Below are 25,361 nucleotides of genomic sequence, written 5' to 3'. Positions count from 1 at the left end.
TTTATTTATTTTCATAAAACTATTTATATGTGGATGCATTGGTAAGTTTTACTGTGTATCCTAGAATGCCTATGGTTATTTCATACTCGCTGACTTGGATTTTAACTCTGAAAGTCACTACTTGGTGTTTTGGGTATGTCAGTATGTCCGTTATGACATAACATCAGGGCTTTTACTTCTGCAATTGTTCTGCATTAGCACTACAAGTGTACATTAGTATTAGAGGCAATTAAAGGTTTTTATAGATGAATGTTACAATAAAAATTCTATGGTTATAACTTATTAATTAAATAAATATAAACTCTGAATCTGTTGTCATATGTACCAATGTATATAGAAATAATATGACAGCTCTTGAAATACTGATGGAGTAAGCTCCAAAGTCAGCCTCACAGCCATTAATTGTAAGTAAAAATTTGGAAAATTTATCTTTTTTGATAATCTATGATGAGTAGGGAAATTTTGGTAAATTCTGTGTTGCCTGTACTAAATTCATTACATCTTTTTTGTCTGCATGCTCATAACTGTACACTGCACTGTTGAAACCACTGCACCATGATTTCCTGCCTGTCTTACTCTCATTAGCTAGGCTATACTTGATTTCCTCAAATTTCCACAAACTGTTTTCACATTTCCTGCTTCTGATCTTTTTCCCTCTGTCCTTCCATTCATTTGCTCTTTTCTTGCCTCTCTCTCTGGTCTGCCTTTTGAGCTTCTCACATTGCTATTTTTTGCATGTTTATGCTTAGAAATATTTCTCATTCTTTGTTCATAGAAGCCTTGTCTCCGTCTTCCAGAAAACTACTTCATTAAACAAGACTCCAATATATATTTTTATACTAAAGCTATTTTAAATCTCAGAAGATAAAATTTATACAAACTAAAACAGTAATAAACATATTTTATTTTTCTAAAACAAATGTGTCATAAGTCTTTAAAAAAAAGAAAGATTATTTAAAACACTTTCATAAAAAGATGGTGATTCATCTCAATTCTTCTTCCCAATACACACCAGAGAAGTACACAGATGTCTTTTAAATGGACAGAACAGGGTGCAGAGAGATACAGGTCTTTGATTCATTTGAAATAAGTGGATTATCAGTTTCATTCTGCAACATCATTTTTAAACCCAGCAAGACAGTTTCACATATAGAATCACAGCAAAGTATTTATGTTTTCATAGATGTTTACATAGATGCTTACTGTTGCTGGTAAGGCACAAGAGGACAAAAGGAAAAAATATGATGGCTTCATAGAGTTGCTCTGTGTTCACAAAGGTAGATGAACTAAAGGCTAGACAGTATCATCAGTTTTTGCTGCAAGCAGATTTACATTTGAGTCACATGAAAAGGGCACTTTTCAAGTTATTTTAGTTACTGTTGGAATCCCTCTGTCCACTACCTGATTTTTCTGTTAGTTTGTTTTGTTTTGTTTCACCTTTTCTTGAACCAAAGAATTTTGTACATGTACTCATATGGCTACTTTGGCAATACTGTTAGTCATTTTACTACAGATTGGTGTTAAAGCTATATCTAGGTTTCTGCAGAAAGTCTATAAGGTATAGCTTTTTCTATCTATACACATAGCTGAAGCTCAGCCTCATGATACCTCTTCACTTCTTGCTTACTATGGCTATTATTTTCTGGTCTTGAGGAAAGTGGTCCTGTTGATATACAACTCTGCAGAATACTGCTGATTTAAGGGGTTTTGATCACAAAGAGCTTCATATTACAAAAGCATTAATATTAAATACAAACATATTAATATAAACCCCTATTAATGATCTATCTGAAGAATTCCAATATTCTGAGCAACATTTTAAAGCATTAAGCATCATGAGAAAAATGTGTTTGTTGAAAATTTAATTTTCTGACCAGTCAAATTTTTGTCTGTAAGCCTAAAACAATTTTCTGCATTTATTCATACACATTCTTCTATAAAAATACCTGTGAAAAATGAAAGTAAAATTACTAAAAGTTCTTTAAACATTCCAGAATAATCATTGCCACTAGATACTACATGCAATGCACATACTTTTTATGATCACACAGTTCTATATATTATTTTTCACAAATAAACCTCAGGCGTATTTTGTACTCCACACTGCAGAGAGCACTCTTCAAACACTGACATTCATTCAGCATATAATTTAGATATAGCCAACATGATTGTGTTATCTTCAACTATAAAACGTAGTCAGGAGGATAAAATTTCTTAGGGGAAAATTCTTCAACAAGAATACTGAAGAAGTATGTATGCAGAAATCTTGTTAGCAAAAGGAAAAAAAAAAAAAGGAAAATGATAGATTTATCTGTATAGAACCTGGGGTAATGGTGGGAAGAACTACTTTGATAATATATTGTACCCCATGGTCACATGTTTTTATGCTCAAAACATTCTAATGCCCCCAGAAAACAAGAATTATTTAGTATTTAAGGAGAACTTAGATATAAACTATCACTTTGTTTAAGGATGACATGTTTTTGTAAGATTTAACTTCATGTTTTAGATTTAGTTTTCTGATAGGTATGTCATATTACTGATCACCAAGTGAATATTTAACTACTGATGACTCCTCATAGGGCCTTCAAAGGCTCCTCACAGGGAAAAAAAGGAAAAAGAAACAGTCCATACAGAAACAACAATATCTTTTCAGAAAGGCAAATGTTAAAATTACATTTGAATATCCCATACAAAATTATGATGCCTTTTGAAATCCCTTCCATAAGCAGATAGCTAGTCTCTCTTGACTAAAATCAAGTACAACAATAAAATGGAAAGTTCATGTTTTCCTGCTTGAATATTTAATCACATAGACCTATATCTGGATAGCAGAATATTTTTATACTCTTTGATAACCTCGAATCCTCAGTTCTTATCTTTATACAAATAAAGGATTTTTTCATCTTTTGTTTGAATAAAATAGCTCAGGATAGATGACATTAGTCTAAATTTAAATGCCAAAATTGGGCTAAATTCATGTAAAGTAGATGTGCAGGTTCTTTCAGTAATCCAAAGAGATCCCACAAGTATCTTGAGAGAGACAGTAACTGTAGCCAAGTCTAATCTAGCCTAACCAGCCTAGTCCAGTGGTTAGATCTAAATCTGAATTACTTTGGTTAGGTTACCCAAATTCTCCCTTATGTTTTAATCCTACTGAGTGCTGATGAAAGCTGCTCGTGTTACCTGAGGGTGCGCTGAAGTCAAAGAGACAAAACAGGTGAAATAAAAAGACTGAGTCAGAAAAGTGTCATCTTCCTCACTGCAGCTGGAACTTACTTTATGCATAGTGACCACCAGATACGGTTATTCATAGAATCATAGAATCACAGAATGGCCTGGGTTGGAAGGGACCTCAAAGATCTAGAAGTTCCAACTCCTCTCCCATAGGCAGGGATGCCACCCACTATATCAGGTTGCTCAGGGCCTCATCTAACCTGGCTGTGAACACCTCCAGGGATGGGGCATCCACAACCTCTCTGGGCAACCTGTGCCAGTGCCTCACCACCCTCTGAGTGAAAAAATTCCTTCTAACCTCTAATCTAAATATCCCCCCATTTAGTTAAAAACCATTCCCCCTTGTCCTATCATTATCTACCTGAGTAAAGAGTCCTTCTCCATCCTTTTTACAAAACCACTTTATTGAAAAGCTGAGATGCGGTCACCACGGAGCCTTCTCTTCTGTAGGCTGAACAGCCCCATCTCTCTCAGCCTATCTTCATAGGAGATGTGCTCCAGTCCCTTGATCATCTTTGTGGCCCTCCTGTGAACCCGTTCTAACAGCTCCACCTCCTTCTTGTGCTGGGGGCCCCAGACCTGGACACAGCACTCCAAGTGGGGCCTCACAAGGGCTGAGTACAGGGGGACAATCACCTTCCTCGACCTGATGGCCACTCCTCTTTTAGTGCATCCCAGGATGCGGTTGGCCTTCTGGGCTGCAAGTGCACACTGCTGGCTCATGTCGAGCTTTTCATCCACCAGAACCCCCAAGTCCTTCTCTGCAGGGCTGGTCTCAGTGAGTTCTTCTAATCTGTACTCATGTCTGGGATTGCCCCGGCCCAGGTGCAACACCCAGCATTTAGATTTGTTGAACTTCATTAGGTTCACATTTAGGTTCACATTAGGTTCACATGGGTCCACTTCTCAAGCTTTTCAAGGTTCCAGCTTTTTTTCAAGGTTCCAGCTTTTCCAGGAAGATGGCATCTTCCTTCTTTGGTATCAACCGCACCACTCAGCTTGGTGTCATCTGCAAATTTGCTGAGGGTGCACTCAGTCCCACTGTCAGCGTCGTTGATGAAGATATTAAACAGTACTGGTTTGAGGACAGACCCCTGAGGTACACTACTCATCACCAGCCTCTACTTAGACATAGAGCCATTGATCACCACTTTCTGGGTGCAACATTCAAGCCAATTCCTTATCCACTGAATGATCCACCCTTCAAATCCATATCTCTCCAATTTGGAAACCAGGATGTTATGTGGGACCATATCAAAGGCCTTGCAGAAGTCCAGGTAGATGACATCGATTGGTCTTCCTTTGTAAACTGATGCAGTCACTCTACCATAGAAAGCCACCAGACTGGTCAGGCACGATTTACCCTTGGTGAAGCCATGCTGGCTGTCTTGGATCACCTCTTTGTCTTGCATGTGCCTCAACACTGCTTCCAGGAGGATCTTTTCCATAATCTTGTCAGGCACAGAGGTGAATTATTGTATGTCTCACCAGATTCTTACCTGCCTTCTGCCTTTGAATGTATCCTGGCTTATGCCATGTTACTAGTCTAAATTATTTCCAACGTGATGATAGCAAGTATTAGGGAATCTTAAGAAGACAGCGAACAACAAGAAAATTTCTATTTAAAAAATCTTGAGATCTTAATCAAATGATTATTTTTTATAAAGACAAGGCAAGTGAAGTCACACTGAAGCAAGTAAAATATACAGTGGTCATAGCTCATGAGAAAGCTAGCATGTTTTTATGGCATTTGCTGTGGTACATTTGACCTCATATGTATTGGTTTTGCTACAGTGAGAAAAAGTGATTTATTGCAGTATTTAGTTTCTAGCATTCACTGAGGAAGAGGGAAAAGATTTTGTCTTCTACTGACCTGATAATCTGATTATAGTCTACTAGTACTATATAATACCAGTAACTGAAGCCATATTTATTCCATTAAATTCCCACAGGATTTTACTCAACTGAAGAAACAATATTGCTTTATTCTGAAAATAAGAAATGGAAAAGAGTAAAACAGCAAAACTCCTGCAAGACAAATGGCTATGTATATATGGATTTTATTACCTTTGTGATTATAGTATAGCAGATTTCTAGCTGCCATGTTCTCGTTCTCAAATATTGCTTTGTTTCATTTTTCTACTATTACTGCTATGTTTTACATACATTCAAATAATATGAAAATAGGATACTGACTCTTTGAATGTATTCATGGGGAATATGTTCACGTTTTGTAGAGACATGAAATTCAAGCCTCTGTCTTTTAATTCTATATGTATATCTTTGAAAACACTTAAAGAAACCAAGAGAGCTGATTTTATTTATTCAGCTAAAGGAAATAAGTTATTTAAAGTTATTAAAAAGTTTTACATAACATTTGTCTTAATTTTGTAGATTAAAATAATGAGACATAAGCATTTAGTTCAAGAGGAAATTCCATAGCTTAGTAACACAACCTGAACTGAGAAGGTTTTCAAGTTATTTGGCCTACACTTCTGTGGTGGTTTTGCTCAAGTGGGCAGCTGAGCTCCACCACAACTGCTCTCTCACTCCCCCTCCTCAGCGGGAAAGGGGGAGAAAATACGATGCAAAGAGCTCAAGGGTTGAGATAAGGATGGGGAGATCACTCAACAATTATCGTGACTGGCAAAACAGACTCAGAGTAGGGAGATAATAAGATTTATTGCCTATTACTAACAAGCTAGAGAAGAGAGAAACAAAGGAAAAAAAAACAAAAGCACCTTCCTCCCAGCTACCCTCTTCCACCTCCTCCCCTCAAGCGGCACAGGAGAATGGGGAAATGGGGTTTGTATTCTGTCTATAGCATTTTGAATCTGCGGCTCCTTCACAGTCACTCTCTGCCCGTGCTCCCCGTGGGGTCCCTCCCACGGGATGCCGTCCTTCCCGAACTGAGCCTGCGGGGGCTGCCCACAGGCAGCAGCTCTTCAAGAACTGCTCCCACATGGCTCCGTACCACGGGGTCCATCCCCCAGGAGCAAACTGCTCCAACACTGGTCCCCCACGGGCGGCAGCTCCCCCCAGACCCCTGCTCCTGCGTGGGCTCCTCTCCACGGGCTGCAGCTCCGGCCCGGGGCCTGCTCCTGCGGGGGCTCTCCATGGGCCGCAGCCTCCTCCAGGCCACATCCACCTGCTCCACCGGGGGCTCCTCCACGGGCTGCAGCGTGGAGATCTGCTCCGTGTGGGACCCATGGGCTGCAGGGGGACAGCCTGCTCCACCAGGGGCCTCTCCACAGGCCCAGTTTCAGCTCCAGTGCTTGGAGTACCTCCTGCCCTCCTTCTTCACCGACCTTGGGGTCTGCAGGGCTGCTTCTCACTCCTCTCTCTCTCCCAGCTGCTGTTCCAGCAGTTTTTTTTTCTTCCTTTCTTAAACCTACACTCACAGAGGTGCAAACAACATCACTTACTGGCTCAGTTCTGGCCAGCAGTGGGGCCGTTATGTAACATTGGGCAGCTTCTGGATTCTTCTCACAGCAGCCACCCATATGGCCCCCCGCTACCAAAACCTTTCCATTTAAACCCACTATAACTTCTTAGCATCAGCTCATTCCTACATGTTACATATCTTTTTATATTTTTAACTATCTCAGTCATCATACCTCTCTTTATTTAGCATTAATGAAGCATTATGTTATCATACCAGTTTACTGTCCATTTTCATCTCAAAGCTTCTGTTAGTATTTCCGGTTTCTTAGTTTCTTTGTCCTATTTACTGTGTCTTTTTCAGTTTATTTTTGCAGATGTTCTGTTATTATAATGTCTTTTTTTTTTAACCATCTTTTAGCTTGTTTGCAAACCAATTTGAATTGATTTTTCTAATTAAGTATTTGCATAATAATATTAAATACTTTATTAAAGTCATTTCTAGACTATTACAATTCCCTCTCTTATTTATATTCTTAAAATTTGAGTGTATTTTGTCTACTCTGATTACTCATTAAATCCATAATTTTATTAAACACAAAAAGTAATTTACTGAGCACTAAAAAAAAAAAATCCATTAAAATGAATAAAACTGTTGTGTCTAAATCACATCTGTTGGGATTTCATGAACCATCTTTTAGCATTTTTCTGACTTTAATGTTATATGCACAAGTATGTAGTCAGGCCATGAAGTGAAATGCTAGAAATTTTGCTTAACTTGCCTTCTCCATTTCTTAGGATTCACATGTAAGCAGCCTGTTTTTTCAATATTCTACCTTTATAAATTATGAATGTAATCTGTCCTATTTCTCTCTCAGACAGCTTCTCTGCGTCTGTCTGTCTATGTCCTTTGCAGTGGGTGGGTGAGTGGGAGGGAGCTGGAATAGTAGTGTGTAGTTTTACAGCTCTGCTGCCTTAAGTTTAATTGTACAGTTCTGTTAGATGCCCAGGTTGAGAACTGCTCAGGCATTGAACAAAATAATACTACCACAGTTTTATTCTGGACATATTATTACTCTTTATGCAAACAACATGCATCAATAGCAACAAAATATTTGCATATACATAAACATAACATTAACTAAATATCCGTATCACATAACATAGCCCACATCTTCAAGCTGCTATATGCAAAGGCAACTTGTAGACATTGTAGATCACTCTGTGTAAACTAATTGCCAAAAGAACAAAAAAAGTTAGAGGAGAATGTTCATTTCATCTAAATTGGCTGTCTTTTGTTGTTGTTGTTAAGAGAATTGTTTAGATTCCTTCTATCGTTGATGGAGAAAGGCAGGTGATAGTGGTAAATAAGCATCCAAAACTATAACCACCTGATATTAGACATAAAAATTTATATTTTTGCATTTGTGTCCAATTTCTGCACCTTCTAAATTTTTTAAGAATCAGAAGTCTAAAAACTGGGATTTTATTTATTTATTTATTCATTTATTTATTATTTTTTAAAAGCTGTCTAAGATGAGAAGGATTTTAACTCAGTGTTCAATAGTTACGTCCAAGAAAGACAAGCAAAGGCAGGTGAATAAATTTAGAACTACCACCACAGGTAGTGTCTGCAAATGTCAACTCCAATCCAGCTTAAACTCTAAAAATATTTAAATGCATATTTTAAAATATGATCAGCTCACTTATGCTGACCACTACGATGTTAATTACAATAAATATAGAACTATATCACATCATCTTGATAATCCTCAATAGTAAGAATATACTTTATGCATGCATGAACATGTTCTGAAAAAAACTCCTGCCAGCATTTAAAGTTGATTCATCTCCTTAATCAACGAATTTTAGTTGGTTAATAAGAAATGGGAAAAGAAAATAATAAGAAATTTCTCACCATTTCCATGTTCATTGTGGAGAAATCCTGTAAACAGTTTCTTTAAGCGAGATGGTTTTGAATGGAATGAGATAATTTGAATTATAATTTTGGACCTATTTTCCATACTTTTAAAATCATTTTTTTTTTTTTTGTAACACATGAAAAAATGGAAAATTCTGAAAAGGCAGAGTTTTGTATTCCTTATCAAAGTCCACAGCAACTGCAGCTTTTCAAAATCTTGCAATATTTTGTAAGACAGTGTACATGTGGTGTAGAATACATAACGCACAAAGCTAAATAATGTCTATTTCTATGTTCCAAGCACAACCAGTGAAATATTCAAAGGTATATTTTTGCAAAAATCACATACTATTTACAGATGGTGAAATATAAACAGCTCGTTTTCTCCAGAAAGAGGCATAAATACAGGTAGAGATGGGATTTTGCAGAGTTAGATTAAGACTTGTATAAAAGATAAAATAAAATGGAAAAGGAGAAAAAGAAATCAGAAAATAGGAAAGGAAAAGGAAAAAAAGAAGAAAAGAAGGAAGGAAAAAAAAAGAAAAAAGAAAAGGAAGAATCGAATTCCAATATCTATCTAAACCTGAATTCAAGCAACATTTGATACAAAGTCTATCAGTGTCAGCTTATTAGCTAAGACTAGATGACGCTTTTGGCCTTTGGATGAGGGTTCATCGATGACAGACACTAGAGTGAAAAAAAAAAAAGATCAATAGGACTTTGCTTCCTGATTCAGGTGGTTCTTCTCTCTTTACTTTCTAAATGAATGGCAATATATCCAAATTATTGTTGGGATAATTATATAAATATTTATATATATATATAAAGACTATTAAGTACATCATTCAATCTCAGATATATTTTAAAATTTTAAAGGCAGTTTTACATTTTAAAAGTAGGCTACTGATTTGCAAACCATGATATGTACGTTTACATTATCTCAGCAATCCCTAAAACTTCCCACTGGATCAAAGGTTGCATGCTTCATTCCCAAAAGTAGAAAAGCAGATTTTAGAAGTTATGTTGCCATATCTTCTTGTGTATTTTAAATTTCCTGAAATGTTAATACAGTAAATACTACGTAAATGATAAAATTAAAAGTTACATACTTTGTGACATGATCTTCGTGCAAGAGGAAAAAACCCTTCTTACTTGTCTGCTTTACTTGCTAATCATTTCTTCCCATAACTTAGTAATCTTTTATGCAGATAACACATAAAACACATCTAAAACTGCATATACAGCAGGTTTCATACTTACAAACACAAAGGTATCCAAGCTGAGGTATCAAGGCTTGAAAAGTTTCCATTAGATATAAATATATTTTAGACGGGATACAGTTTTACAAGCTGCAAATCCTTATTGATTATCGCTTAGGAAAATTTAAGTAACCATTGATCACCAGGTCTTAAGTCTCTCCTCCGAAAACTAAGCTAGATCATGCCTGTTATAGGCACTAAATGCAATTCAAAAACAAACAAACACAGAAACCCTAGCCAGTTAAATGGGATTATTAAAGATTTGTCTTAATTTTCTCTGGCTATTTTCTCACATCCAGTTTCCTTTTCTACAGTAGTAATATTTAAATAGACACAGAAAATAACAAGGTGTTGGGAATTTTACAGATTAACTATTGATAAGAAAGGTTTCATTTATTGCCTACAGCCCTTCTCTCTAGAGACTGCTTCAAGGTGCATCTTCCTGGTCTCTGCTACATGGAGGAGTCTGGCCTTTTTTATTCTTCTTCCTCGATGATGATGCTTTGCCTGCCAGACATGCTCAGGGACTTGCAGTCCTCAGACTTTCTCACTTCAGAATAAAATGGAGGCTGGTTTTTGAATAGGGCTGGCTAGGCTTGGTCAGGCCCTTAGGGAAGCGAGTTGTTCTGTTGCAAACTTCACAGATTATCCTGCAGATATCCTGTAACTGAAAGCAGATTTTCATGCCAGATAGTTGCTTACTATCTCTTACACTAGATACATGAATATTACATGCACGATGACTAACAGAAGTGATCATATTGAATCTGGAACAGTGTTGCATTAATACAGGATTCTGCTACCCTTACGTTAGCGCTCAAAGTGAATAGCAACTGGCAGTAGACTATGGCACTTTCTGTATATTTAGTTTATGAACTTGAAGTACATTGACTTTGCTTTTGATCTAGAAGCTCATTAGAAGAAGAGAACAAATCAGGACTGTTTTATCACTTCACTCTTTATAATCTTTTATAAATAGATGGGCTCTCACATCATATTATTCCAGGCTAACCCAGCAGATGATGCAGCTTCATGTAGTTCTAGTATTCCAGAAGGAGGTGGCAGTATACATTATTCTCTGAGCCTCTGTGCTTAAGTAGGAACAAAAAGAAAGTGTAAAACAGGCAAAAATGAAAACTGAGGTGAATTTCAAATCTTAATTAAGTGCATATGTTTCATGATCATTTTCATTTAAAACTTTTGAAGAAAACTAGAAATAATAGTGCTTAAAATGCTATAATCAGATATTGCAGTGGCTTTTACAGGGGTCAGACAGTTGTTGATGCTACATTTTTCACAGCACTTAAGCACCCAAGATCCTTCGTGCATCTTGAAGCAGATACTGCTTCAGAATTTGTGTTTCAAACAAGTTTTTCCTCTTTTTCTGTCTACTATAATGAAGTAAAGTCAGATGTCAAACCCAGAGATCCTAATACAGCCAGTTGGTTCCCAGATCAACATGTTATTGCCTATTAAATGCAGTAGTAAACTTATAAATGTTTTCAGGTGCCTAACGCACATTGAAATCACTGAGATTGAGGCCCTACAATAGCTTTGTGAACATTATTATATAATTTTACTTTAAAATTTCAATATCAGTTAACGTTGCTTGTTCCCTTTGTGTATGTATGACCAGAGGAGAAACCTGTGCTTAACAGATTGACAGAATATTTCTTAGATGGTTACTGAAATAGTTACAGAGAAATTTAGCAGACTCACTTCATTTAAATAACAAGTAAACTGCCAACCATATAAACTGTAATATAAAATCTGAGTTTTTGAACGATATTATTCTGTTGCTTCAAATGATGTTATTAATTATTTCAGAACAGACAAGGGCTAAGGCCCAGGTATAGAGACATACCATATGAGTATTTTTAAAGGTCATTTTTGTTCAGCCATCTAAGCATTCTGTAAGCTTATTCTTGTTAAGTCTACAGATAAACCAATAAAAAAGCAAAAAATCTCTGGTTAAAGCCAACAGATTAATAGCAGAATGTGAAAAGGATTAATATATTTTTTGCATTCCTTCACAGAAGTATAATAAAAAATCCATGTGAAAATTGTAAAGAATTGAAAGTAAAAGAAATTGTATAAACAACTATTGACATCTGGGAATTAAATTTTGAATTTTGAAAGGATGACAGGTAAAAAAAAAATTCTGTAGCAGTGCAATCATTTAAAAAATATATATATATGAAATGTTTTCACACAAAATGGCTTTTCTCATTCTGTGTGATCATACTTGATTCTGCATAGGTTACTAAAAAAAAAAAAAAGTATTTTGGAAGAGGAATTAAAAAGGGGGAAAGAAAAAAAGCACAGTTTTTCTCAGAAAAAAATAATTTAATGAAAATTGGATAAAGGGTAGCAATACCCAATGCAGTTTATAATACAAGTAAGTCAATTTTCTGAATGTATTTTGTAGAGAACCACTACTGCAATACAATAGCTCAAGGAAAAAATCAGAAAATTTCCTGCCTCAAAGTTCATTGCAGATGTTTTTCACTATGAGATAGACATTGTCATTACAGATTAATATGAACCGATTTGTCTTGAAAACTTGCACACTCAATGCTGCAAAGTACAAATCTTCTGACCACTGGTACAAAAATGTCTTGCTAATGGAGTATTTATTATTTTCTTGTTTTGTAGATGTTTCCTCCCTGCCTATGGAAAACTGTTCCTCCCACTACAAATGGTGCCAAATGACACTATAAAGCCATTCTTTTCTTACGCTGACAATCCCATTTTAAACTTTTAATCTTAGCATCAGTATTAGAAGATTTTTTGATGATTTCATATATTTAATGTCTGCATCTTCATTCTATAAAAGGATAATATCCATTAATTACACTGTCATAAGACCTTATTTTCATTGTGCAGTAAGTGCTTTTTCACTTCCGTGACTTCTGAGGTATGGTGGCTGTTCTGCTGAATGACCTGAGAGTGAAATAGTAATACAGTATTAATCATTATGAGAGGTAAGCTTGGAAATTCATAAATTCACAGGAGAAGACTGTTTTCAGGACAATTTACTATTCAGACCTCATGTTCACACTGTGAATGATTGTAATTACATGCTGTGACAATAACACATTCATAATACAGTACAGAAATGAACTCATATTTTTAGTTCATTATTTAGGGCAGCAATTCACAACCAGCCATAGAAATAGGACAATACACAGGAACCATTTATTGCAAGTTAGTAATGGAGAAAAGTAATTCCATAAAGTTTCTGACCCTTGCTCTTGGAAAAACTGTTAGTTTAGTCAAAAGTCTAAGTCTTCATCACCCTAACAGTTCTAATGATTATTGTACATACATATAGACTACTAAAACTCTGGAGTAATCTTCCAATAGTGTAGCATTATAGTCAGAGACCTAAGAAGAAGTACGTCTCATTTAATCAAGGTTTGTTTGAGAATTTTTTCATCTTTCTTAACAGGATGCATCTTCTATTTATTACGACTTATCACGTAGATCCATACTAATAAGTACAGTCCTTTTTTTTTTTTCCTTTTTTTTTTTTTTTGTGCTGTGGTAAATGGCATTGATTTGTCAGGTTTAAAGTAAAACAAAATGCATGGTTTTTAGATGATGCTCACCTTTTCCCTAATATGAGCTATTATTTTGCAGTGTAATGATTAATTACACCTGTTATACTTTCTTTCTAAGGCTGACTGCTCTGCCAGGTTTTGCTGAGGTACATAAAAAATTCCTTACATTGTGAGATCTTTAACAGCACAGTCTACATGATCTCTAAAGGCAAAATTTTAATTGTGAAAATACTTTTCATAAAATGCAAACTATTTTATGAGCGAGTCATGGAATACAGCAAAGTCTAAGCTGATCAATGAAACCAAATGCTGCAGTTCAGATATTTTTACAGAAATGAAACATCAGAATATGGGATGATGGTCCAAAGAAAGCACCTTTGAACAACAGCAGAAATTCTGCATTAAGAAAGGCCAAGGTAGACAGGAGTACATATGAGTATACAGGCTATTATGTGACAAACCTGTGGGACATACTTATACAGTGGAGATACAAGGGAACAACATGAAGAGAACCACTTCTACCACCACAATTCAGAGGCATCCCAAATGTAACAGATGCTATTAATGGTTACCATGTATAGGGGGGCCAAAATCATGTAGATGATAAGGATTGAAAATAATTGTATTCCCATGTAAAGATAAAGGATTAAAAAGGATTCCATGTCTGCAGGGAACTCTCTCCTGTTTAATTTCACCTTTACTGAAGGTAACCAGATGGGCAGATCCAGATAAATTTGGAAGAGAACCCACAGTTTTGGTGTTCTTTCTGACAAGTTAATTGAGAAGTACACCAAGACCTGTGTGTCCCGTGCTGGAAGAACCATAAGGGCTACAACCTGAATGCTAACGGAGATGTTGGGATTGTTCTTTTACAGTGGAAAGACTGTAAGGAATGTAGAGGGAAAAGAGAATAAGTGCATTTGCACAAATTACACTCAGCAAATTACTTCCCACTTAACGCCTGTAAATATGTTGTTTGCTCTAGACATAGTGTGTTGATACCATAATACAGATTAGTCAGTCCACGTCAACTGGCAGTCTCAGATAATTCTCAGATACAGTTTGGGATATGAAACATTCATGGGATCTATCCTTTCCCATAGGTTGTTTGCCTCAGGCCCCCAGTTTTGAAGGCTGAGGAATAAGCCTGGATTTTGTCCATTTCACATTAGTTGGCTTTAGTGTCTGGGAACATTCTTAAGAATGTTTAGTTTGCCAAAAACTTAGCAGAAGCTTAAATAACAGGTGAATACTCAGACTGCAGTGACAAAATTGGGAAGTGTCAGGGCTTGCATTCATCAGAAGTCTAGATATGCAGAGCCTACAGAAATGTTTCATTAAAACACAGAGTGCTAACTTATCTTTGAGAGTCCAGACAAAAATGATTGACACTGTTCATCTGTCACCTTATTTTTAAGTTATTTAGGACAGGGACATTACTCCTGTATTCATTTTTTATTACTCTCAGCTAACTTTTGGTGCTTCATAGAAAATATTTTCATTGAACAGAAACTGAATTCTTCCTGCTTCTCTGGTCAATTTGCACTCTTAATTTTATCCTGACCCAAGACCTTTCAGTTTATTAGAAAGAAGTTGTATTCCTTCAGCTAGATAGACACCTTGACAGACACCACTTTGATAGACAGTGCTGCAGTATATCACATTACAGTATCTTCTCCTCTTTTCTTACTACTCAGTTAATGCTTTGATTTGTATCACATCTCTGTCAGGGCAGTATGAATCCTTGAGTGTCTGTAAGAGGACTCCATATCAGGAACTTTTTGTGCTGTCTCTGCTAAGCTGATGAGCTAACGTCTTTCCAGAGGCTTTATGTTTGGATCCATTTCAAGAAGGTCATTGCAGTATAATAACATTATTTAGAGTTCATGAATCAATGTTGATCTGCAGAAAGCCAGCTGGTCACCCAGAATTTGTTTCTCTTGTCCAGCTGAAAAACTGAATTAAATATGTCCCTAAATCTTCCTTTCAATATAGAAATTGCTCCCTTTACTCCAACCATAAATGTTGAAAGGCCGTGAATTGGTGGAATATGTGATTTGTGGTAGAGTAACTTAAAACAGTGACATCAATAAGACCATCTTGCAGTTCAGATGTATTCTTTCTCATGAAAAATGTAAGAGCATTTATATTAAGGGAAAAAGTTACAGGCTTGTGTTAATGATTGGGGAAAAACAATTCAGAGGCAAAGCATGAGGATCAAAAATGGAATACATTTGAATTACATGGAGCATAATAGATAGCCCTAGAGTAAACACAAGGATGTATTTCACTCAAGAACTCAGCTGCAGTCATAAACTGTGAGAGGTTTATGAATGGCATCAGAGCCTCAGGAATTAATTCACAGCGATGCCATATGTTGTTATTTATAACACCCACTTTATAATTACTACTACTAAACAATCTAATATTTGTAGTTGTAATATTTCAGAGATTGAATCATTAACTTGAAAAGCTGCACTTCCTTTAGGTAACATCACCAAAACCACACTCAATTTCTTATCAAATATGGTTTTAGGGGGATTGTATTTCATAACAAACTGACTCCTGCTGACTGACATTTTATACCACAAGCAACTATTACGTTTAATAGGACTTTTTTTGTGGACTGCAGTGCTACTAAACATAAGAGCAGTGGTCTAATTTTTGACTTGCAAAGATGCACATTTATATTGTGTCCATTTGATATTTAGAGCATACAGTGTAACAAAATAATTACAGAAAAAGTGCTTGTTCTATAAGGCATTGCTTTTGTGAAATTAAAGGTTTTGGATAACTACCTATGGTTTACATTTGAAATGGAGATGAACAAAATACTCCAAAGGAATAATTAAAAAAAAAATCATAAATTTGAACAATCTCTTCCTGATTTCTGCAAATTGTCTAAAACAATCCCTGGAGACAATGCCGTTCTTGGAAGTTAACTGTGATTTTTCTTTCCATGATAACATCCTTCACCATACTCATTCTTGGTCTCTTCTCTTATATGTAACATTTTGGCAGTACAACCATCATGAGAAATCAAACATAAGTAAGAGAAAAATATCCCTGCTCTCTGAAGCAGCTTGCAGTGACAGGCTATCTGAGCACAACTGAAAAACAACTTCAGGGAATCAGAACTATCTCTCAGAAATCTTCCGGACAGCTCTGCACCCATTTCTAGTTATCTTGTTTTTCTCTTATTTTTTATTTTACACCTTTTTTCCCCCCCTTCCTATATGCTTTGTACTCAGATAACAATGAATACATACAAAAAGAGGCCTTTTATCAGTAGTTATTATTTATGAAATGGCTTCTGTTCACTCAAATTCAATGTCTCTTTTCTTGGAATATATAAAAAAATGTCTTCTCATAGAAGATCTTGCATAGCTTGCTTAAGTCTTATCTTTATGTGTTACATGTTGCACTGTGTTGGTGAAATGTTTATGCGACAGAGTATTAGCTGTTCTTGTTCTGCTTTGATCTTTGTTAATACAACATGCTGAAAATACGAGATAGAATGAAGGGAGGTAAGGAGGACATTAAATCCAATTTAATCCAGTTCAGATCTGGGGCCACCTAAGTCAGGATCTGAATATTCCCTAGTAGAGTTCTTTCAGACATCTTTGTGGAGTGATTAATCAGCCCTTCAAGGTCACTAGGCCCAGTTTGTCAATTTTTTGCAAAATATGAATGGTTGAAAGGATCTCTCTTTTCATCATAGTCATTAACCAAACAAACAAACAACAAAACAAAACAAAACAAACAAACAAACAACAAGGAAGAAAAACATTCCGATCTTGATTGCACTGAACTTTTCAGGAGAACTGCTAAGAGATTATTATTATTTGTTCTTTAAGAGCTCCAGTTTGACTCTCACAGTTATTGTGATTATTTTCAGTGAAACTTTCAAGGCAAGAGAATGACTTGGAGAAAAATGTTGCAGTAAAAATGTCGTGATTTGATCCTAATTTTTTGAAGTTTTTCTTACTGTGATTTAATAAACATTTGTGTGGGCCTTATTGATAAGTACTCTAGAAATTTTCTGTATATGAGCAAAAGTAAAGCTGAACTCCCAGTATAAGTATGATTTTGATATGGGAAATAATGAATATCAGATAAGATATACACATCATACTTAATAAAAAGATTTGTTTTCCACTAGTTTCCACATTTTAGCTTAAGTTCAATACAGACAACCTCTTATTGGTAAAGAATACCGTGGCCAAATATTTTTAGGCCTATTCAAGGAGTCTCACTATGATTCTTATCCCCCTTCAGACCTGTAATATTAATTAATGCAACCAGGAATACAAATAATTCTCATTTATTTTCCCCGTTACACCACTGCTTGTCATTTCTCTTTTCAGAGATGCTTGTGTTGCTCTGGCAAACCAGGTACCATCTGTTTGTCAACTCTTGTAGACTTCATTTATATGTAACACATAACACATAAAATTATGGAGAGCTTTATCTTGCCATCTTCATATTTTATACCATCCAGTAAAAGGCAAATGTACCTGAGGAAGACATACAGATGAATCTTGATTAAGATCAGACAAGTTAATCATGTACTTTTGCAGCAGACAGATTTACAGGGTCAAAAATTCAAACCTTATTTAAAGGTATACCAAAATAATGTGCTTTTTCTTAATTTAATCATTAGTCCATCTCTAAAAGAAGCAGAACAAAGCAGTTCACAACTGAAATAATGCAGACTATAAACTTAACTTTAACCACTGGAGTTAGGTATACAAAAGAAATCCAGGAGTTGGAAAATGAAAATTGGAGCTTAGTGGTAACACAGCATATCAACTGACTGGAAACAGTGCAAATAAAATGTATTCAAAAAATCTGTGATTGTCCTGATGGGTTTCTCAGGTCCCACGGTGAAGAAGCAATGTATTTTAATAGAGGAAACAAACACAAGCTTTTCCTTTTTTCTTTTTTCTTTTTTCTTTTTTCTTTTTTATTTTTCTTTTTTTATTTTTCTGGCTTTGCAAACTTTCCACTGTTGGGAAACACTGTCCTCTAGGCTTGCCTTTTAAGAACACAGAAGCCCCTTGAGAGTGGTACCCTAGATAATGCCCACTTCTTATTCTGGAAAGAAAGAGATTGATGTCTATCATAACAAAGAGGAAATAGGAAAGTGATCTGTAAGGGATTCCATTTTTAAACTACTATTGTTTAATGTATCACAGAATCACAGAATTGTTGAAGATGGAAGATAATTCTGGAGGTCATCTCCAGACAAATAGTATAGTGCAATGCTGTACAGGGTTGCCTGAGATCATTCCAACAAAGGTAATATGGACATCCAGAGCCAAGTAAAGCCATGTAAATATGGCACAAGAAGGGAAGAATAGAGACCTATGTGACTAACAGTGACTGTACTAAATTTTTCAAATAAAAACTAGGATTTTATCCATCTTTAGTTTGCTAGTCATGCAGAACTGCATTTAACAATGTAACATGAGGTTAAAAATCTGATTATTTCTGGGCTAAGATTTGCAGAATAGAGTGGATGAGTGGTGTAGGGAGGAAGCAGCCCTAAGGGGGTTTAATAGGCCCTCTTTTGCATCAACTCATATTTCCATGACATGATTTCCAGATACACAGCTCCTGCATTTGAGATGGAAAATATTTGTTCCTAGAGAATGGACTGGACTAGGATAGGATAGGATAGGATAGGATAGGATAGGATAGGATAGGATAGGATAGGATAGGATAGGATAGGATAGGATAGGATAGGATAGGATGGAATGGATAAAATAAAGTAAAATAAAATAAATAAAATAAAATAAAATAAAATAAAATAAAATAAAATAAAATAAAATAAAATAAAATAAAATAAAATAAAATAAAATAAAATAAAATAAAATAAAATAAATAAAGGAATTTCCATTAGAGATCTACATTTTTACAAAACTACACAATTACAGTGCACTGCAAGTAGTTTATTTATTGAGAATATGAGGCATGTAGGCACCACTGATCACTTGAGGGAGAATTATTTTATAATTTTTATCTACTTTCTGGTTCTGTAGTGGCAAACAGAAGAGCTGAAACATAAGTTATCTTCTATCATGTAGTCAGTACCAGAAACTTCAGAGGAAGAAGTTTTCTTCCACAGCAATCTGTGAAACAAACTCTTCCTGCACATAGATGCTATCTCCCCATCTACCTCTAATAGGAGTTGGTTGAAGCCTGAAGGTTTAATGTGCCTTCCATAAAAATTAATGTTTTGTTAAATTAATTAAGTATGGATATGCAGATTAATGGCTTTCCTGTTTCTGAGTCCCCCTAAATTCTTCTCATCAACATTTCTCTTTGGCAGTGAGTTCTGAAAATCAATTACAGATTTTGGCACTCAGTATTTCGTTGTACAAGTTGCCAGGGAGCAGCAAGAGTAGGGTTGCTGCTGGTGGGAAGGGGTGTTGGGAGCTGATGGTGGCTGTGGCACAGGCCCTGCTGTGTCTGCTCAACTTGGCACTGGACCACGGTGGGGACCAGCTGGGCAAGTGAGGGTGGTGACAGCCATGGGCCCCACTGGCTTCATGAAAACCAGGGAAGACTAAGGTAGCGGGCCTGGGTCAGCCCAGGAGATACAGAATACAAACAACAGTCTAGGGACAGGGGCACAGAGGCAGGGACTGACATGAAATAGGGTCCTGCGCCCTGTACATGGTGGATATAGGCCCCCAGGAGGCTGGGCAGTGCCAGTAGGTCCCAGAGAGTCAGCTTTAATTCCCCTCATTTTAATTTCATTGACCGGACTCTTGTCTTTGTGCTCTGAGACATGGAAAAGAGTAATTCCCAGTCACATCACTCTCTCTTTTACACAATAATCATATCACTCTATCACTCTGTCTTTTACACATTTCCAAAAGTATTTCAGATACTTTCATCATGTCCTTTCTTCTTATTTCCAAAGTAAACAATCCTAATTTCTTAATCTCTTTGTCTCTGAGATACGTTTGAGGATTCATCATTAGTTTGTGAGCTCTCCTTGACTCTGCCCCCACAACGCATTCTCTGAGACAAGATGACCAGTACTGTGTCCAGGATGAGACTTCAGCATCCACTCATTTATAGAAAGACATTATAATGTTATTTATATATTCAGTCTGTTATGTCTCCTGTAATGAAGCTCATTAATAGCTCCTCTGAATATCTGCTGAGTAGCACCAGCTTTATTTGAGTTCTGCTGTTAAACTGAGGTCCCCTTGCTGTGTTGCCATAAACATTAAGTGTTGTGCTAATTGTGTTAGATGTTAGGGACTAGATGTCATTGTTGCAACAGATGCTAGGATTACTGTGTTGTTACGGATGTTGTAAGATGTAGGAATTGTTTATTTCAAGCACACATTCGTATGTATTGGTGTTGAACTGCATTTGTTATCACACCATCCTTTCAGGGCCCTTGCACAAATTTGCTGCACAGCATGCACCACATGTATCAGCTTTTCTTCTGGGATGAACGTGGAGGAGAGAAAGTGTGATGCCTGTACTTTGGATACAGTCCAGGAGTCATGGGGTATTCTCAACATTTGTGGGTGCAGCGGACAGAGCAGAACTCACCTTTTATAACACACTAACACACACACACTTAGGACAATACCCATGAAGCACACTCAGTTTATCTCATTCTCTTCAAATTGGAGCAAGTAGATCCCCCAGCCCCCTGGAGGATTTGCTTAACCCACTGGCTATCTCCCAGGACAGGGATGAAGGCTTTTCCAGCTTTTCCATCTCATATTGTAGCTACATTACTGCATTAAAAATAAATAAATAAATAAATAAAAATTAATTACATCAGAATAAGGTAGGGCAAGGATCAAGACTGAAATTTTTCTTCTGTTATTCATCTGAGTTACCACTTCCTGGGCAAATCCCTCACATGTGTTTGGAAATTCAGCCAGTTTTTATTGGTAACATTTTAAAGGAAAGAAGCTATAACTTTGTTTTTTGGAATGGCCTGACTTTATTGGTGAATAGCTGGTATGCTCTGGATCAGAAACTATCCTTAAATCAAAAGATTTTGGCAACACCCTCCCCTTGCATTTTTGGATCCAAAGAGAGTTGGGAAGCAGCTGACATCTGCAAAAATTAAAACAGGTGAAAACTGAAAAATTTTGAAATGTTTGTTGTCTAAATAACTTTTTTTTTTTTTTTAATATGGAAATTGAATGACTTATGAAAAATTACTCTAGTTTAAAGTCAGTTATTTTTCAACATTACAGCAAACAAACTCGGGTAGTCCAGGTGAAGAAAGACCCAGATGTAAATTAATAAATAAGTAAATGTATTTTATGAAAATCTTTCTGTGCTTCTCAGATTCCATCTTGATATTCCACATATATTAAATGCTATTATCATTCTTGAGGCTTATGAGTGGAAGTAGGCCCATTAATTCTTCATGAAAATACTGATGTTTCCACTGTACTTGAAAAATGTTGACAGAATTTAATAAGATCCTTTCTGTTTGCTGCAGATTTTAAACAATGGGATCCCTATCCTCCAGTTTTGCGAAAGGAAGTCTGAGTGAGTCTTTCCAAATATGTGTGTGGTTTCCTACAGCATAATTATAGCAAGTTATATTTTTTCAACAAATTCATTTTGTCATTCATTGCATTAATTTAATAATAAGATAATAAGCTTCAGACCTGGTATACTCATTCAGACAAAGTCCTGTGCTCCTAATTCTTTTAAATCAAAGATGAAACAAATGAGAAAATTAGATCTTAAGTTAGAAAATGGATTGTTTTCATTACAAAGATAGCATTAGTGCTTAATGAGATTGCATACACATGACTACATATCAGAGCATAGCCATAAACATCATAAAATGCAAAAATAATTAGGTGACCTTTTCACAAACTATTTTCACTGGCAGCACTATGACCTTCTTAGATTGTGTTCTGAACTTTTGGCACACCATTGATTGCAAAATCAGTGCATGTAATGAAAGCAAGTCTTAGTATGCCATAAATTGTTTCACAAGGCAGAGATGACAGCATATGAGATGTGTTGAAAGCTCTAATGTAAATTATTTAGACTGCTTGCATGATGCAAACCTCTCTGCTTGAAGAGATTAATCAATTCTTTCATTTGATAGGAATTTTAATTGGATACAACAGCCAGGGGTGCAAATATTGTTCAGCTACCTAATTCATTGGCCATTTAATTGAGGCTAGCCTAATCTTTTCATTGTTGTTACATATATTAGAGCAAAAAGACAATATTAAGATGATTTAATTGTGGAACTTGCAACAGGAAAGCTGTAAGCCTTAAGAATTATGTTGAAAATACAGCATGCATATTGCAGAGATAATTATATAGTCTTGGAACAGTATGGCATGATGTATACTCCTATCCCTCACCAGTGGTAGAATATACCTTCCAATAATATAAGCAATAAAATAGGCACATCAAATTGGAGGAAACATCTGCACAAGACATACTTCATTGATTTGTCAGTTGGCTGCTGCTTATTAATTTCTTAAGCTATTATACTTAGCAAACTTAAGTTTAAATATGTCTTTACTTTGTTCATTTTAAATGCTGTTTTCTCTCATAAAAATGGCCAATCATTTAAAACTTATCTCTACAAATACACAGCAAGCTGTGTTAAATACACATCAAGGTACAATTTTCTGCTGAACTTTATCCCAAAATATTTTTGCAAACAGAGGTTTAGAAACAAGAATTTAAGGTAAATTAGGAAAATGTTGTCATTGACAAGTTGCATGTTTTGAGGTTAATACATTTAGGAAAAGAAGAGAAATTATTCAGACAGAAAAAAAAAAAAGGATGTATGCTGTTGAATCAAGGTCAGATTTGCGCAGTATGAAATGTAGTTTCATGGTTTCATGTCATAGAAGCTGAAGTTCTGTCCTTCCATGCAGCTGAAGGAATTGGGAGTGGTGATTATTCTAACCTAGCTGTTATCTCTAGAAATAATGTTTTTGCAGAAGCTAGGTTAATGAGGTAAGGCCTGGTGATCTGCTAATTAAAAATCTAAAAATAGGACTAGTGATAAATGGTGTGTCAAAATATCCTAACTAAGGAAGAATCCGTAAATTAGCAGTGATCAATGCACAGCTCTGATTTCATGACACTGCATATTCATTTAATGAACCTCCTCTTTTATCTGTTAATTACTACTATGCTCTCTGGATTAAGACTGTAGCACATTCTTAGGAGAATCTGTGCATTGTCTAGTTCAAGTTTATTTATGAATATTTATTAGTTTGCTAGCATACCAGAATCTTCTTAGTAGCTGACACATTATCTCACACTAATAAGGGCTTTTGTTTGACATGGAAAGCAGTTGCTTTACATTGGAATGACTGTTAAAGCTCAGTGCATGTCTTTCAGAATAGCAAAGGAAATTGGGAAGCTAAATATACAGACTGGTATTTTCAAACAGGCCCAGCTGAATTATATAACGTATTTGCATGATACAACATTGAGAGTGGTACACAGACCCAATTTTAATTCTAAACAGAAACATCTGGCCAGTAATTATACAGTTAATGGAAAATCATCTTTTTCAGTTCATTTCTGAAAACGATATTTATTCCAAACTTAATGCAGTGAAGTGTGCATTCAGATATAGCAAAAACTTTTTTTTTTTTTCAAACTGAATGTAATTTTTTGGATAATATTGTTGGTGTTATTTACCACTTTACTGGAGTATATTATGGACTCTACTTAAACTTGAGCTATTTGTTTATCTTGACTTGCAAATATAAAAATATGATGAAAGACTTTTTTGCAAGCCAAGACTAGTAAAAAAAAATAGAAAAAGCAGCAGAACTGCAAGAATGCAGTACAAATTCTGCAAAATTTCACTATAAATAAAAGATCAAATCCATGCAAAACTGTCAGCCTCTGGAAATATTAACTGATATCAACCACTGAAGCTTGTGTCTTCTACAGCAAGGATCCAATAAGCAAACTCGCCCACCTTCTGCTGACCTAAGCTGTCCCTATAAATGTTATCAATTTCAAAGCTACAGTTTTCTGTCCTATTGAGGTTATTAATGATCAAGGCTCAAGAGATCTAAAAAATGAATTTATTGCTTTGGAACAAAACATGAGATATATTACCTATTTCTAGGCATGGACAGATTTTGTCTTGGAAGGCCAAGGTGTCTTAGTGACTATTAGAGACAGTCGAACAGGAGTTAGCCCTGATGCAGTAATAGTTTCACAGGTTGACTATCACGTTGGATGCTGAAGTGTCACATGGATTCCTAATTCTCTAATTGCTTAGATTAGGAATCAATCTCATTAAAGCGCTGTGATATTGTTCTCTTTTTATATGAGAAAGACATAAAAGTGAACTGGGGACAAGGAGGACATGGTGCATGTCAAATACTGCTACATCAGCCTTTGAGCATCACCATGTCCTTGCATCCACTACTTTAAATGTAACCACAGCGCTTAAGGCAAAAATGGACCTTTAGACTATTATATCGGATGTATAACACAGGTCATTAAACTTCATCCAGTTACTTTTATACCAAGCCCAATAATTTATGTCTGACTAAAGTTTCTTTTGTGTTGCTAAAGGATATTAATTAATGCATAATACAGTACTGGAAAGAAGCCAGATGCTATAGCAATGAAATCTTACATGGAATAGAGTATACAGAAAGAGTAAAACATGCTGATATGCTCTGTTGGAAGAAGCAAAAACCTATTCTGGTATCTGGGTATGAAGGGAAAAAAATTAAAAATAAAAATAAATAAATGCAAGGACTGTTCCTTGTGAATGAATTATGTAATTTACAGACAAAATTCTAAACAGAGAAGCAGGGAAACAACAAGAACTTACATGTTACCTCTACAGATGTGCACAGAACACTTTAAATCCAAAACTGCAGTTATTTAATGTATTATTCTTAATGCCAGTTAGAGCTTTGTTAACAAGCGTTTAATTTTCCATTCTTTGAATCATCTTGGCTGCAGTGTGCTTGTCTTTCTAATTGTATC

At 35.7% G+C, this 25,361-nt stretch overlaps 1 long non-coding RNA gene across 1 annotated transcript in view; it reads right to left on the bottom strand.

Moving 5' to 3' along the window:
• Positions 1-11,789: 11,789 nt before the first annotated feature.
• Positions 11,790-25,361, bottom strand: part of LOC308190500 — an 88,899-nt gene continuing 75,327 nt past the window's right edge. The window contains exon 3 of the long non-coding RNA XR_013947273.1: positions 11,790-17,878. This is a non-coding gene — a long non-coding RNA (uncharacterized lncRNA). The remainder of the gene's footprint in view (positions 17,879-25,361) is intronic.

The sequence above is a fragment of the Anser brachyrhynchus genome (assembly GCF_964034855.1).
Source record: "Anser brachyrhynchus genome assembly, chromosome: 2".
NCBI classification, from domain to species: Eukaryota; Metazoa; Chordata; class Aves; order Anseriformes; family Anatidae; genus Anser; species Anser brachyrhynchus.
The sequence above is the reverse complement of the archived record's forward strand: the minus strand, read 5'-3'. Positions and strand labels throughout refer to the sequence as shown.